The following is a 14,085-nucleotide window of genomic DNA, read 5'->3' as shown; positions in this document are numbered from 1 at the left end:
CCAGTATTATTTTAGACCCCATTGATTTTCATTATTTGGAACAGAACATTTGAAACGTTGTTCAAAATACCTTTTTAATGTTCCACAGAAATGACATGAAGGTGAGATAATGACAGAACCTTCATTTTTGGGTGAACTAACCCTTTAAGCTTCATATGAGCTCCCAGTTAAAAAAAAAATCAATATTTTTATCAGGACATTTAAATATCTTTTAAGAACATGCATTACTACATTAAAATTTGTAAAGATTTCTATTTCAAATAAATGTTATTCTGGTAACACTTTACAAAAAGGTTTCATTAATTAACATTAGTTTGAACTAACAATGAACAAAACATTTGTTACAGTATCTGTTAATCTTTACTGTAGTTAAAACGCAACTTCTTAGGCCCGCCGCAATAATCAATATATCGATATATCGCACAATATATGTACATGACCTCAATAATTTTTTGTGATGCAATGTATTGCCTTTTATGTTTACATGATAATGAAAGTCACCAACATTTTAGTCGATTGTGCTGTCAGCTTGAATGTTTTCCGTGATGGAGGCCAAAGTGGTTCTCAGGCAGTTCCATCATACACAGAGCGGTTTGAGGCGTTATAGTGTTTTCCTGACAACTACTGACAGTTTGGAAAAATAAGCGCAAATGGACTCGATTTCAAAGCTGCAATCCCCTGTTCCGGTGCACATACAAATGTCAACGAGTGTTAAAGCCGTTTCACAAGGGAAAATGTTTATTTACTATTTATTAAATTTTTTTTTTTTTTAGGATAATATATTTTTACCCTTAATTTACATGATCTAAAGAATTAAAAAGTTGTCATTTAAAAGTGTGTAGGTCTACTTGCATTATTATGCTGTTATATTAGGATTATATATTCAGTGGCATAAAATAGTCTTAAAGGTCCCGTTTTTCGTGTTTTTTTGAAGCTTTGATTGTGTTTACAGTGTGCAATATAACATGTGTTCATGTTTCATGTGTAAAAAAACAGTATTTTTCACACAATTTACTTATCTGTATACTGCTGTTTTCACTGTCCTCAAAACGTCCTGAGAATTTCCTCGTTCTATGAAGTCCCTCCTTCAGAAATACGTAACGAGTTCTGATTGTGCCAGCGGTTCCCGTGTTGTGATTCGACAGCAGCTTAGGGCACGTTGCCCGGAAAGATCACGCCTCTTACCATAACGGGGAGATGAACGCGCTCAAACTACAGCCCCTGAAGGCCAAACAAAGGTGATTTCACTCCGGGATGAAAATAACAGCGTCTGAACGACATGGCGACAAACGCAACCGAACCGAACCGAACCGAACCGAACCGAACCGAACCGAACGCAACACTTCCTCTTCTCCATGAGGGAGCAACAAGACCACACCCCCTTTTTCGCGTATTCTTGTGGGCGGAGGTTAGTCAACAAACTGTTCTACTGACGTCATTAAAGCAGGATGTACAGGGATGTAGTCCAAACCGGCCGTTCGCTGTAGGCTTTGAAAGGGAACTTCTGTCAAATAAAATATCTCGCTTGGCATTGAACTTTGAGCTTTATAATTTTACAGGTATTATTTATGCTCTAACAGCAACATTACACACTAACTAAAGTTTGAAAAATGGGATCACGAAGAACAGGACCTTTAAAATAACAATAATATCGTTTATCGCAATTATTTCTGGGACGATATATCGCAAAACAAAAAGTAGTTATCGGGACAGGCCTACAACTGCTCATTGTTTGTTCATATTAGTTCACATTAACTAATGTTAACAAATACAACTTTAGATTTTAATGTTTTAGAAAATGTTGAAATCAACATTAATTTAGATGAATAAATGTTGTAGTATTTTTCATTCTTAATGTTAACCAATTAAACCTTGTTGTAAAGTGTAACTGTTGTTCTTTTGAAATTTCTATTCATCAAAGAATCCTGAAAGAATCCACAAAAATATTAAGCAGCACAACTGTTTTCAACCTTGATAATAATAATAAATGATTCTTGAGCATCAAATCATCATGTTAGACTGATTTCTGAAGGATCATGTGACACTGAAGACTGATGCAGAACATTCAACACGTCACAGAAATAAATTCTAAATTGTAATCTGTCACAATATTACCTTTTTACTGTATTTTTGATCAAATAAATGCAGCATTGGTAATTGTTAACGTTATTAATGTTAATTTTGACATTTACTAATACAATAATGTTACAACTTTTGATGTTAATAGTTAATGCACTGTGAACTAACATGAACAGTTGTAATTTTTGTAAACTAGCATTATCAAAGATTGATAAATGCTGTTGTCCTTCCTCTGCACCTGTGTGCAGTAGATGTGCTGTGCGGGCTGGAGCTCTCATTTAGTCCATTTAGCATCATCAATTTCTACCAGTCTTGCTGGCCTGGCCCACAATGGGCTAAATTTGGGCACTGATGTCCCTCTTTATCTTCCCGCAACAAAGATGTCAACTCCCCTGATGTACTCATTCAAAGAGCATTCAGCACAAGTGGGTCAAGGCAGTGGTTAATTCACTCATCCAGCCTGCACAAGCAAAAGTGCGTTTTGTTTCGTAGGGTTATTTAAGGTTGAATACTGCCTTTCGGTTTGGTAATTGGTTACAGTCTGCGATCACATTTGCCAAAAATTAATCAACACTTTCACTAGACAGCTCTGGTGGAGCAAGAACCCAGCAAATATGTAGCTCTATTAATACTAATTTGTTAAGTAATATTCACTTTTTTTTTTTCATCAAATGACATTATTTGTTCTTTTAAAATGTTTATTGTTGATTATTCTGGCATGAATATGAGGTCTTTGTTTATATAAACATTATCTTAATATTGACAGTATGCTATTTACTACATATGTGTAAATAAAACACATTTGTGACATGCTAATATACACAGTGATTGCAAAATGAATGCTTTTTGTGAACCAAAAAGGCTTTTAAAACAGTCTAGCTCATAAGTGTCACCGTATGCCAACACTCCATTTGTCTGTGGCCTGTAGTTCACAAATGCATACAAATTTTTTAAACATTATTTCTAGCAAAAGTAAGAGCGCTTGCTGTACATACTAGAGTTTAAAAAAAATAGAAAAGCACTGTTTACCACTAGGCTAGGCTCATTAAACATGATGTTGAGGAAGGGTAAACGGCCCCTTTATTTTGCCCCTCTATTTAGAGCTGTCAGTTGTGTACGCTGGAGCGCTGGGTGAATTACATGGAACAGTAATTCTCTGCCAAATGTGGAAGAACATGGTTTTGGACAGAAAACTCCATTTATAATTAGTTTATGGATTGTAGACATGATGAACATAGTGATCCTTGTATTTTTTTTAAATCTGTTAGTAAGTTAAACCTTTCTGGCACTGATTGAAGCAGTGAAAAGGCACATTGTTTGGCATTTAGTACAAGCATCGTTCATTGCAACGAAGGAAACATGAAAAGTAAAGGATCATGACTTTTTAATTTGAAGTACATTTTAAAATTTGTACTAAAACATTTTGAAGGAATTAACATGCAAACAACAAAATAAAAATCCCAACCAATACAGACACTCCTCAGCAGATTCTTAGTCTTGACATTGATAATAAAACATCTGCCTCAGATTAAATAAATGTAACACACCTGTCTGTTAAGATTTGCTGATTCTGAAATAAATATTTATGCATGCGACTGTCTCAGCAAATCCAAAAGATATCAGCAAGCAAAAACATTTCGTCCAAATTTTAAGTGTGCTGTGGTGCCATTTACAATCTGTTGTGGGATGACACCAGACACTTGATGAACCCCATTGACTTTCCCTACTATGGAAGTCAATGGGATCCATCAACTGTTTAGTTCCCCATATTCTTTAAAATATGTTTTGTTTTCAGCAGAACAAAGAAATTCATACAAGTTTGGAAAAACTTGAGGGTGCGTAAATGATGACAGAGTTTTCATTTTTGTGTGAACTATACCTTCAATGTAATTTACATTCAGGGCATTTAGCAACGTGTCATTAAAAAGTGCTTCGTCTTAACACTAGATGACCAAGATACTTGACTTACTGGCATTCACTTTCATAGATCTTTTTGTCACAAAGGCATAATGGAGATTTTCTGAATTTGCTTGCGTGTATCTTCTTTTCTCTGTACATCAGCTGTCAAGCTACACTCATTTGTACGTGTTATGCATAAAAGCAGACTTTTCACCTGATTTTTTAAAAACCAATATAAGGTTACACTTTATTTTGATGGTCCATTTTAGGTATTCTACTAACTATAAGTAACTTTGCAAATACATGTCAACTACCAGTCACTTGAGTATTAGTAGACTAGTAGTCTTTAAGTTAGTTGAACTTTAGTTAGTTGTAAATGCAAAGCTACTTCTAGTCAGTAGAATGTCTGTTGGGAGACCATCAAAATAAAGTGTTAGCAGATACTAAACAGACAGTTTAATAAAATACTTTAATGGGAGTTAGCTGACATGTAGTTGCAAAGTTACTTATAGTTATAGTGAATGTCGGACCATCGAAATAGTGTTACTCAATATAATTTTCCAAATTATTCAATTTGCGTATTTTATAATACGCATTGTTGCAGTGCAGCTTTAAAATTGAAAAATAATGAAGAAATTATTAATATACATTTATTAAAATGTTATTATACAATAATCCCATGTAATGTAATTTAACTTATTGGTTACTTTTGTCCCGAAAATGTATCTTTTAAGAAAAGAAAGTTATTGGATCTCTCTTACAAAAAGGAATTTATATTTGGCCACTCCTGTCTGGGATATGAAAACGCTTTTGGCTGCTCAGATGGATTGGCAATAGACTGACTTTACCACACAGTTGGTTCTTACTCTCCAGTGTGTTTACGACTGCTCATATTGCATATCATTCAGATTGTTACAGGCCCAAGTCTTTACCACATTAGGGATTCTAAAAAGTCCAGTTCTCAGGAAGTTGTTTTGTCCATTTTTGATCATTTTAGCCCATTGCTAAAAGGCCTGTACCCAGAGAAAAGCATGCCGTTGAATTATAGGGTGTATAAAAAGTTTGATAAATACTGTTTTCAAACAAATTTGTGCCTTGTATAAATTCATCCGTTTCCCTTTTCTACACAGGAGGTCCAATTTGTGCATAAATTCAACCACCAACGCCCTATGCCACAATCACTTTCCGACTTCCTAAACTGATTCGATTTCACCTTGACGCTTTTATGAAAGACAACTTGTCATCAATATGTTTGATTGAGCAGCCGTTCTCCAGAAACTTTCTATGTGCTTGACAGATGGTAAATAACTTGTGGAGTCCAGGTATCATAGGACATATTCATGCCATATGACAGACTGTGTAAGACCACATGAAGCATGTCATTTGAATAAAAGATGTTTTGTCTGTTTCTTTAAAAGACTTTTATGCCTTGACAGACATGCTAGGAGGGAATACAGAGAAAATTGTTTGCCTTAAACTAAAAATAAATTTGGCGGTAGAGCATACCACAAGGCTGAAGACCGCTGGCTGGGTATGTCTGAATGTGTCATTTGTATCGTGTTCACAATAGGACTTCAGTTGTTGTTCATGTATCATATATTTTGCACATCACTTCTTTTTCTGTGATATCTTTCTACTTCTGCTTTCTCTGTTTTGTCACCACTTCCGTCTCTCTCTTTATTCACTTTAACAAAAGCAGATTTCTTCACCTCTGCTCATCTTGTTTCTTATATTTGATAGGATCTTGCGTTTCTCCTGGCAGATCTTTCGCTGTTCACATAAAGTTCTGGCAGAGCTCTAACAGACCACAGGGCATGTTTGCGAATCATTTTAATCACGAGGTGTATGATTTATTCTGGCATTCCCTCGCCTTATTCCATCCAGCAGAGGCTTTAGTAGAGTCTGTGTATCTTGGTTACGTCTGCTTAGCATTAATAATGCTTCTAGGAATATGGATGTATACACCCGCACACATGCACACTATATAAATATAAGAAGCCAACAATTTGACAATTGCACGCGGGTGAAACTACTACAGTATGTAAATGAAAACTTGAAAAGAAGTACTTTGAGTGTGGTTAGGGCTTTTATGTAGTTTACTCAGTTGGAGCTGGATGGTTCCTACAGGCCTGAGGCCTCTTCCTGCTGCGGAGAAGAAAACAACACTGTGCGTCTGTAGCAGGCACCAGAAACACCACCACTTTGAACAACTGAGAGGCTGAATTGCTGTGTTCTTTTAAAATACTGGCTTCATTTTCAGTCAGGATCATCAAGCACCTATTTTTGCAGTCCTAGCTCATTATGTGCTCCATAGGCAAGATAAGACATGACCAAAAAAGTAAAGGTTCATCACCAAGAACTTTTGTTGTATAGGAAAGAACATATTTATTTTGTTAATATGTCCATATATTTTTTTATTTATTATTTTTATTTGATTCAGACCGCTGAAAACATGGGTCTCTGCCCGCTTCCAAATGAATTCTGGTGCGGTTCGAATTAAATATGAATGCTACATGGACCGAAGACATGTAAACGAACCAAAAACAGGACATGATGTCACAAATTGCGACCCTAATGCTCAAGCTACCTGTTTTTTCTCGTCATAGTCACAATGTTGCCCATCAGAACTGTACCAGTCCGGTACAGGCATCATAACCACGTCTCCTTGCAGCGGTGTGTGTGTGACGGACGGGTTCCTGCAGCTGTTTTGACTCCTTTACACATTTTATAAACTTTTGACGAGTTGTGAGCTCCATCATATTCCATCAAATGTGCGCACATACTACACTTTGCCTGTACACAGCATTGTTTTTGATGTTCGACAAGTACAAAATATTAATCATAAAAGTAATTTTTTGTAGTTTTTTTGTTTCGTATCCTTAGATTTGGTGTTAAAAATGGCAGTCCAAACCAGGACTAAATGTATTATTTTCTTATCTTGGTCCAGACCAAAAGAACCAAGAGAACCGAACTACAAGTGTGAACACATCCTTAAAGGGGACCTATTATGCCCCCTTTTTACAAGATATAAAATAAATCTCTGATGCCCCCAGTGTGTATGTGAAGTTTAGCTAAAAATACTCCACAGATCATGTTTTTTAGCAAGTTAAAAATGCCAGTTTTTTGGGGGTGAACAAAAACGTATGGTTTTTGTGTGTGTCCCTTTTAATGCAAATGAGCTAGTGCTCCCGGCCTCCTTTCAAGAAGAGGGCAGAGCTTCAAGAGCTCATACCGGCAACAAAACAGGACAATCTCACACACTGAAAATGTCAGAAACTGTACTAGCGGTCGGACAATGATGCCTACAGAGCCAGAGAATATACGCTGCGTGGAGATAGCACAGGTATAGTTTAGTTTAATTATGGTTATAACTTATGTTGTCATCTTGCTTTTATCCACTATTAATACAAGCCTGTTGTAGCGGACCCCGTCCGAATGATAGCCAAAACTTTACTGATGAGTTTTATGAAGTTTATTGTACATCACAAAAAAGATGAAGCATCTGTTTTCACTCCAGAAAATCACTGTAAGACCTGAATACACAGTACAAGAAGTGCGCATTAAATCCATATTCTCTCCTCGTATTATCATCAACAACACACACACACACACACACAGCGAATTACACAAAAACACTTGTTGCAACTAACAGTAAGCAAATATACAATATACAGACCTCTTTTGGGGGGTGCTTAATAAACTGATAAACTTCATATCCGTAAAACAACTCTGAAGAACTGTAATAAAGTGTGAGCTTTTCCTTTCATTACTGACCCTGTATCACTCCGGAGACTATAAGCTGGATCACGAACAGTTGATATTGATCCATCCTTGAGTAACAAATGTTTTGCAAAACTTCTGTTTTGTATTGTCTGGAGTAAAAAGATGTGCGCAGACATAAACAAATTTAGGTATATGGGGGTGCATTCCCTTAAAAAAAAAAAGAAAAACGTCTTTGGCTGCTCTGATTTCGGGAGTACATGAAGACTGTTATGTTCACTCTTACATCCAACAACAAAACACCTGAATTGCTTACGAGACATTATTGTCGCTACAGCTGCTCCGGCCTGGAGAAAATGGCGGACAGTGTACAACCTGCTCAGGGTGGGGTCTAATACGGCAGAGTACGTCAACAGTTTTCTTTTTAATTTCATTTTTATTAATGAAAATGGTATGTATATGATATATATCAATAATGTCATCACATTAGCACCACATACAATTATTACGAGTAATTAGCTGTAACAATTAAATAAATAAATTAAACAAATGCAACAAAGCAGAATGTGACCGAACTGCGAATGAAGCATTTCTAGGCTATATGGTTTCCAGATAAGCAAATTCCTCAATGCGATTGTGAGTCAGTGTGGCTCAGGAGGTGTGTCTGGGCTGAGTCACCACCACATCTGTGTCACCTTTCATTTCTCACTGGCTTCCAGTTCTCTTCCCCACCCAGTCACAGACCACTGCCTCCTCACTCCTCAAAAACACACAGCTGCTGAATCACACACAAGCTCACACTATTCATGAGCATTGGGATCGCTCAACAAGTTTTCACTCGTCGTCATTATGCATGGATGTTTGTAAAAAGTAAGAGTGAGTGAGAGTGTGATTCATATGTGTGTGTGAACTCTGGGTTTGGGTGCATCAAAAAGCCACAAGCATATAATTGCTTTCCTGTGAGCTTAATCAATATCACATACTACAGTCACAGAAGTGGATCACAAATGTGTGATACGTTTGAAATCAACATCAGCTTTCATAACAAGTATCCATGACCTAAATGAGTGAGTTGATGGCCTCCATTTTTCTCAAATTAAACAATGACAGAACCGAAATCCTGTTAGTTGGCCCCAAATCTCTTTCTCCTCTGACCTCTGCTTAGATATCTGTGATGTTCAAGAGAGGCTTTCAAATGCTGTATAACCTGAACCTCAAGCACCTCTTCTCATCTGCACTTCCAAACCTTTATTTGTCCCTCACTTAGATGCTGGAATTGTTATCCATGCTTTTACGACCTCACACCCAGATTACTGTAACTCCCTTCTAGCTCTTTTACTCGTTAAACTGTTAAAGCAGTTGATTTTTCCTGAACTCTGCAGCCGACAATGCTCCTATTGTCCTCCATCATGGGCAGTATAGGAACTTCAGGGTCACGGCCCCAACAGTTTGAGATATACCTCCCAATATCTCTCTATAATATCAAAACCATCATCTGTTTACACACACTGTTATTCAAATGTGTGTAATCTTTCATTCCCTCTAGTGCTGTACCAGTTCTTGTTACATATCCATTTGTTTTTGTATTAGTTGTCTTTTTCTTTTGCACACATCGCTCGTAATGCGAGACACGACACAACAAATACATCAGTCTGCTTGCATACAGTAGATAACCAACCAAAATTGATTGCTATAAACTTATATTGTGCTATATAATAAAAAAGTTCACTTTTGTTCAAAAGTTTGGGATTAGTAAGATTTTGTAATGTTTTTTTTATCAACAATACAGTAAAAACAGTAATATTGAGAAATATCAGTACAATTTAAAATGTTTTGTATTTGAATATATTTTCAAATGTAATTTATTCCTGTGATGTCAAATCTGAATTTTCAACATCATTACTCCAGTCTTCAGCGTCACATAATCCTTCAGAAATCATTCTAATATGATGATTTGCTGATCAAGAAACATTTATTATTATTAACAATGTTGAAAACATTAATATTTTTGTGGAAACCACAATACATTTTTACCAGTATTCTTTGATGAATAGAAATGTTTTGTAACATTATAAATGTCTTTACTGTCACTTTTGATCAATTGAATGAGTTTGTATACATTTTTTAGTATCTTAAAAAAAAAAACTGACCCCAAACTTTTGAAATGGTAAAGTAGATAATATATTGTACATATATACTTCAGTATGTAAAGTGTCTTAAATATTGCTATGGTTTTTAATGGCCAAGCTTTTCTCTTTGTCTTATTTCTGCACAGGGACGTCCTGACCCAAATCCTCTCCTGCTCTCAGCGAAGGGAAATGCACTGTTTCCAGCATGCTGTTATAATAGCGAAGTGCAAATGAGATGTGTGGGACAGCAGGCGATCTCAAAGAGGAGCTCGAGATTCCACAGGCTTACACCCTTAGAACGCATGCATCCTCGCCGAGCTGAGTCACTTTTTCTCTCAGCCGCTGTGCAGGCTATTGCCTGCCCCTCACCAAAACAAGACGATACAGACCGTTTATTAAGTTTGTCAGTGTGATTTCCATGTGACATTATAATAAGATAGAATGAAGCAGGGCTCAAGCTCAAGCTAAGAACGCAGGGTAACACATGTCCAGAGGAACTGGACGATTTACTATAGAGTTTTGGGGGAGTGAGTGTGCTCAAACTGATACTTGACAACAAAACTTTGTCTTAAAGGTCTCCAAACTCTAAAAAAAAACCTCATAACCTCAAGCCGGGGAACTTCATTTTGTGTTTACAAGGCTTACATTGACTAGTGGGCTCGACAAAAAGCAGTCCGATTGAAGTCACGTCTTTGAAAAGAGCTCTATGATGGTTTGAAAGAGAAAACATACATTGCATTGCATTAATGAAAGGGAAGGGTGTATTTACTAAACCTCTTATTAACATAAACCACAATATAGTGTGTTTTGCATTAAGTGACACAACATAATTTTGACAATTCTTTGACAGTCTGTTGCAAAGACCTACATAGATAAATTGCTAAATTAGGAGAGGGTCTGAAAAGTGTTTCACAAGAAGGCTTTCTTATATTCTCCTGTTATATTACAGAGTTCATGTGTATTTAAGTCTTGCTAGGTCACGTCCGTCCACGCAGGGATGCTGAAAATTGCAAGAGCAATAAGGATTTTTAGGGGCATTATGACTGGGTTAATAAAACACAGCTGCCCCTAAAAGTCCCTCATTTTTCTTGCTGCCTTTTGGGTCCTCTTCCTAGACTCACATTTCAACAGCACGGAGCCGGCTTTCAATCTGGCGGCTGGGTGTTGGTGAGAGCTGGACACCCTTTCCCTCCCCTGGGGAAGCGCAGACATGGGGCTGCTGTATCGCTTCCGTGCTTCTGACGGCTGGAAGCGAGCAAGACCCTGTTTGTCAGCCATCCAACAAGTGAAAAGTTTAAATTAAGAAGAGAGAGAGGGGAATTTTAGCCTCCCTCCTCCCCTCAAGCGTGCATGCCAGGGGTTTATAAATTGCCCTTATAAAAAAAGGGGTTTGCTTTGGGATTTAAGTGGGTAGCGGAGAGAGGTGAATGAGTTCAGTGCATTTCGGAGCGGGATTCTTTCCTATTCAGATTGGTATTTCTGTGTTTATACATGCACTACAAACATGCCTATTAGACAGCGTGAGGGTCCTTTCAATATTACAGTCACGAGCCACGGAAATGTTTGTGAAGTTAAAGTCTACATACTAGGTTCTAATTCCAACTTGACTGTCCTATAAGCGTGCTAGTGAAACTAATCACACTTAAATAGACAAGAACAATGTGCTCAGGGCAAAAAGAGCCACAATGGCAATATGAAGCTTTTGGCAAATAGATCCAAACAAACTTCCAGCAGTGGGATATGAGGAATGAGTAATCCTTTGACGGAAACACCTTGAGCAAACTATTTTGGATAAATCTTTTACTTAATTATGTCAAATAATGAAATATTCAAAAGTATTCTATTCTAATTAGTATTCCATTATTTATAAACGTCCTTTCCGATTTGAATGTATCCCACCAACAGAACATATTCTAAATAAACATATGTATGATGTGTGTATTAAAATGTAGGCTACCTATTCGGACAGAAATAAGTAAGGATGATTACATGAGCCAGAAACTGGGACTTTGTAGGCCAGTTGAGAGTAAATTTAACTACTCACCTTGCCCGCAAAGACCCAACCTCTAACACATTAATGTCTTTGACCCCAAATATACACAGGTTAGTATTATACATTCATTAGTGTTTTTTATACATGTATACATTTTATGATTAATAGCATTAAAACTACACAATTTCACAAAAGTGTAATTTAAAGTGCTTTACCTGGCCTGTTTCATTCATACACTACTATAATCATATTGACATAAACCAAAACATATAACAAAATCCTTCTAAATTAAAAAAAAATCATGTGTTTTCTTACCAACAATTACAGTAGATTAATTTACCTCGGCTGGACTTCCACTGTTTATTTGATTTATGTCCACACTCAAACAGTTGGAGAAAAGTTTGCCAATCGTACGGTCCAGTTCTGGTTCCGATTGCTGTCAAAGAAATGGAATAAAGATGCATTCTTCACTAAAGCCAGCATATAAGTTTCTTCTGAGAAGATATGCGTGTGTTTTTCTCTTGGGTGCGCCAAAATTGTATCAATATCCTTCTAAGTTCACTTCTCGATAGCGTAGTCATGAATGTCACCGCCGCCTTCTTAAAGGCTTTACCTGTATTCTGCACAGCCGCGTGCCATGTGCAGCAGCAGCAGCAGCAGCAGCAGCAGCAGAGAGCGGAGATCTCGCGCGCGGACTCGTCTCGTGCCGTTCTCAGGCCCTCCCCAAAATGGAATTCTAGGTAGCACATGCTCTAATGAATGTCACACTCACCTATTGTCTATTAGCCTTTGGTTTAGGGCACGACAGCGAGGAAGTTTATTACTTGGTCATCTTGATATGTCTTAAATGCGAAAGGAGTGCGTGGTGTCGCGAGACACCATATTCATTCATTTTAAATGGCAAAATATGCCCCATTAGTCCCATAGAGAATCAGCAGTTGATTTGTTTGATTTCAACCTTTACAGTTTTATCATTTTGTTCTGTAGAATGTTCTCTATCATGGCTTATATTAGCTGCGCACTGTTGCCGATGTGTATGTCTGTTTTAATTTGGAGCGCTAGCGCCATCTTGTGGATACACGCATAATACAACGTATCACCGAGGCTACTCGGACACCTCTTTACATTCTTTATACATTCGTGTATTCTTCTGTTAAAAATTCCCAATTAATTATTTGGCAATCTAGTAAAACAATAGTAAAATCACACATTTGTGAATCTTGGCATGCCTTGCATTATAATCAATATCTTATTATAAATGTTTGCACTTTTATATGGGGGAGTTTTTGCGAATTATTCACTGTATTTAGTCCAACGTTTCTAAATGACAAAAGAGCATATTATAGACTGTTCAGGTCATCATTACCATAAACTCTGGTTGACAAACAGGTTAGCGTAAAGTTGATGATACATGGGGCAACTGTTTTGAGCAATGTTGCTGGCCAATGTTACACAGCAATGTTGTTTGGCCACTTTCCCATTGGGAATGTGCAACAAATTTCTATCTGGATACTTTAGATCGGTCATGGGCCCTGTGTCTTACCTGGTTGCCCGTTGACGGCAACATTGCCCAGTAACATTGCTCAAAAAGTTGCCCTGTGTATCATCACCATAAGGGTTTGTCAAAATTCGTCTCAATTCGTGTTAGTCTTGATGCTAACACACTTTATATTTTCTCCTGCTGAACTATTCTGGGGTTTAATAATACTATAGGAAAACAAGACTATTTGTATGTGATTTCGTCATACCACCCTTGTGCAAAAGCATATAAGTCCCGTTTTTTGAGGCACGGACGGGGTTCGAACCCGCGATCTTCGGTTTACGAGACCGACGCCTTACCACTTGGCCACCGCGCCTGATTGCCGTCAGGACGTAAATAACGTAATTTGGTCCAGGTTCGACCGAACGTAGACGACGTTTAAACACTCGTTCTTATGTTTTTTTTTCTCGTTAATTCTTTCTCCCATGTGAGTTCACACATATTCTTTGTATATATCATTGAAGCGATCTAACGACTTAGGTTATTTTATTCCATCTGCTGACACATCCGGTACACGTTAGATTAGAGGTTTCCCGGATGTGCAGCGATTCAAATCAAGAACAAATCAATCGCCTACATCTCTATAAACGTTAGCATGTGTCATTTGTAATTTAATTTTAAATATGGATCCAGCAAGCAAGAATATTTACCGGGTGTATGAATGATTTTTTGTATCATATGCTGTAGTTGATCAGATAAGACGACGAGGGACTATATTAGCATAC

The 14,085-nt window shown here is 37.3% G+C and overlaps 1 protein-coding gene across 2 annotated transcripts in view; it reads right to left on the bottom strand.

The window, feature by feature from the left end:
* The window catches only part of dus1l (dihydrouridine synthase 1-like), a 658,813-nt gene that overhangs the window by 202,818 nt on the left and 441,910 nt on the right, over positions 1-14,085 (bottom strand). The gene's annotated exons all lie outside the window — the stretch shown is intronic.

This window comes from Gobio gobio (assembly GCF_949357685.1).
Source record: "Gobio gobio genome assembly, chromosome: 1".
In the NCBI taxonomy this organism is placed as follows: domain Eukaryota; kingdom Metazoa; phylum Chordata; class Actinopteri; order Cypriniformes; family Gobionidae; genus Gobio; species Gobio gobio.
The sequence above is the reverse complement of the archived record's forward strand: the minus strand, read 5'-3'. Positions and strand labels throughout refer to the sequence as shown.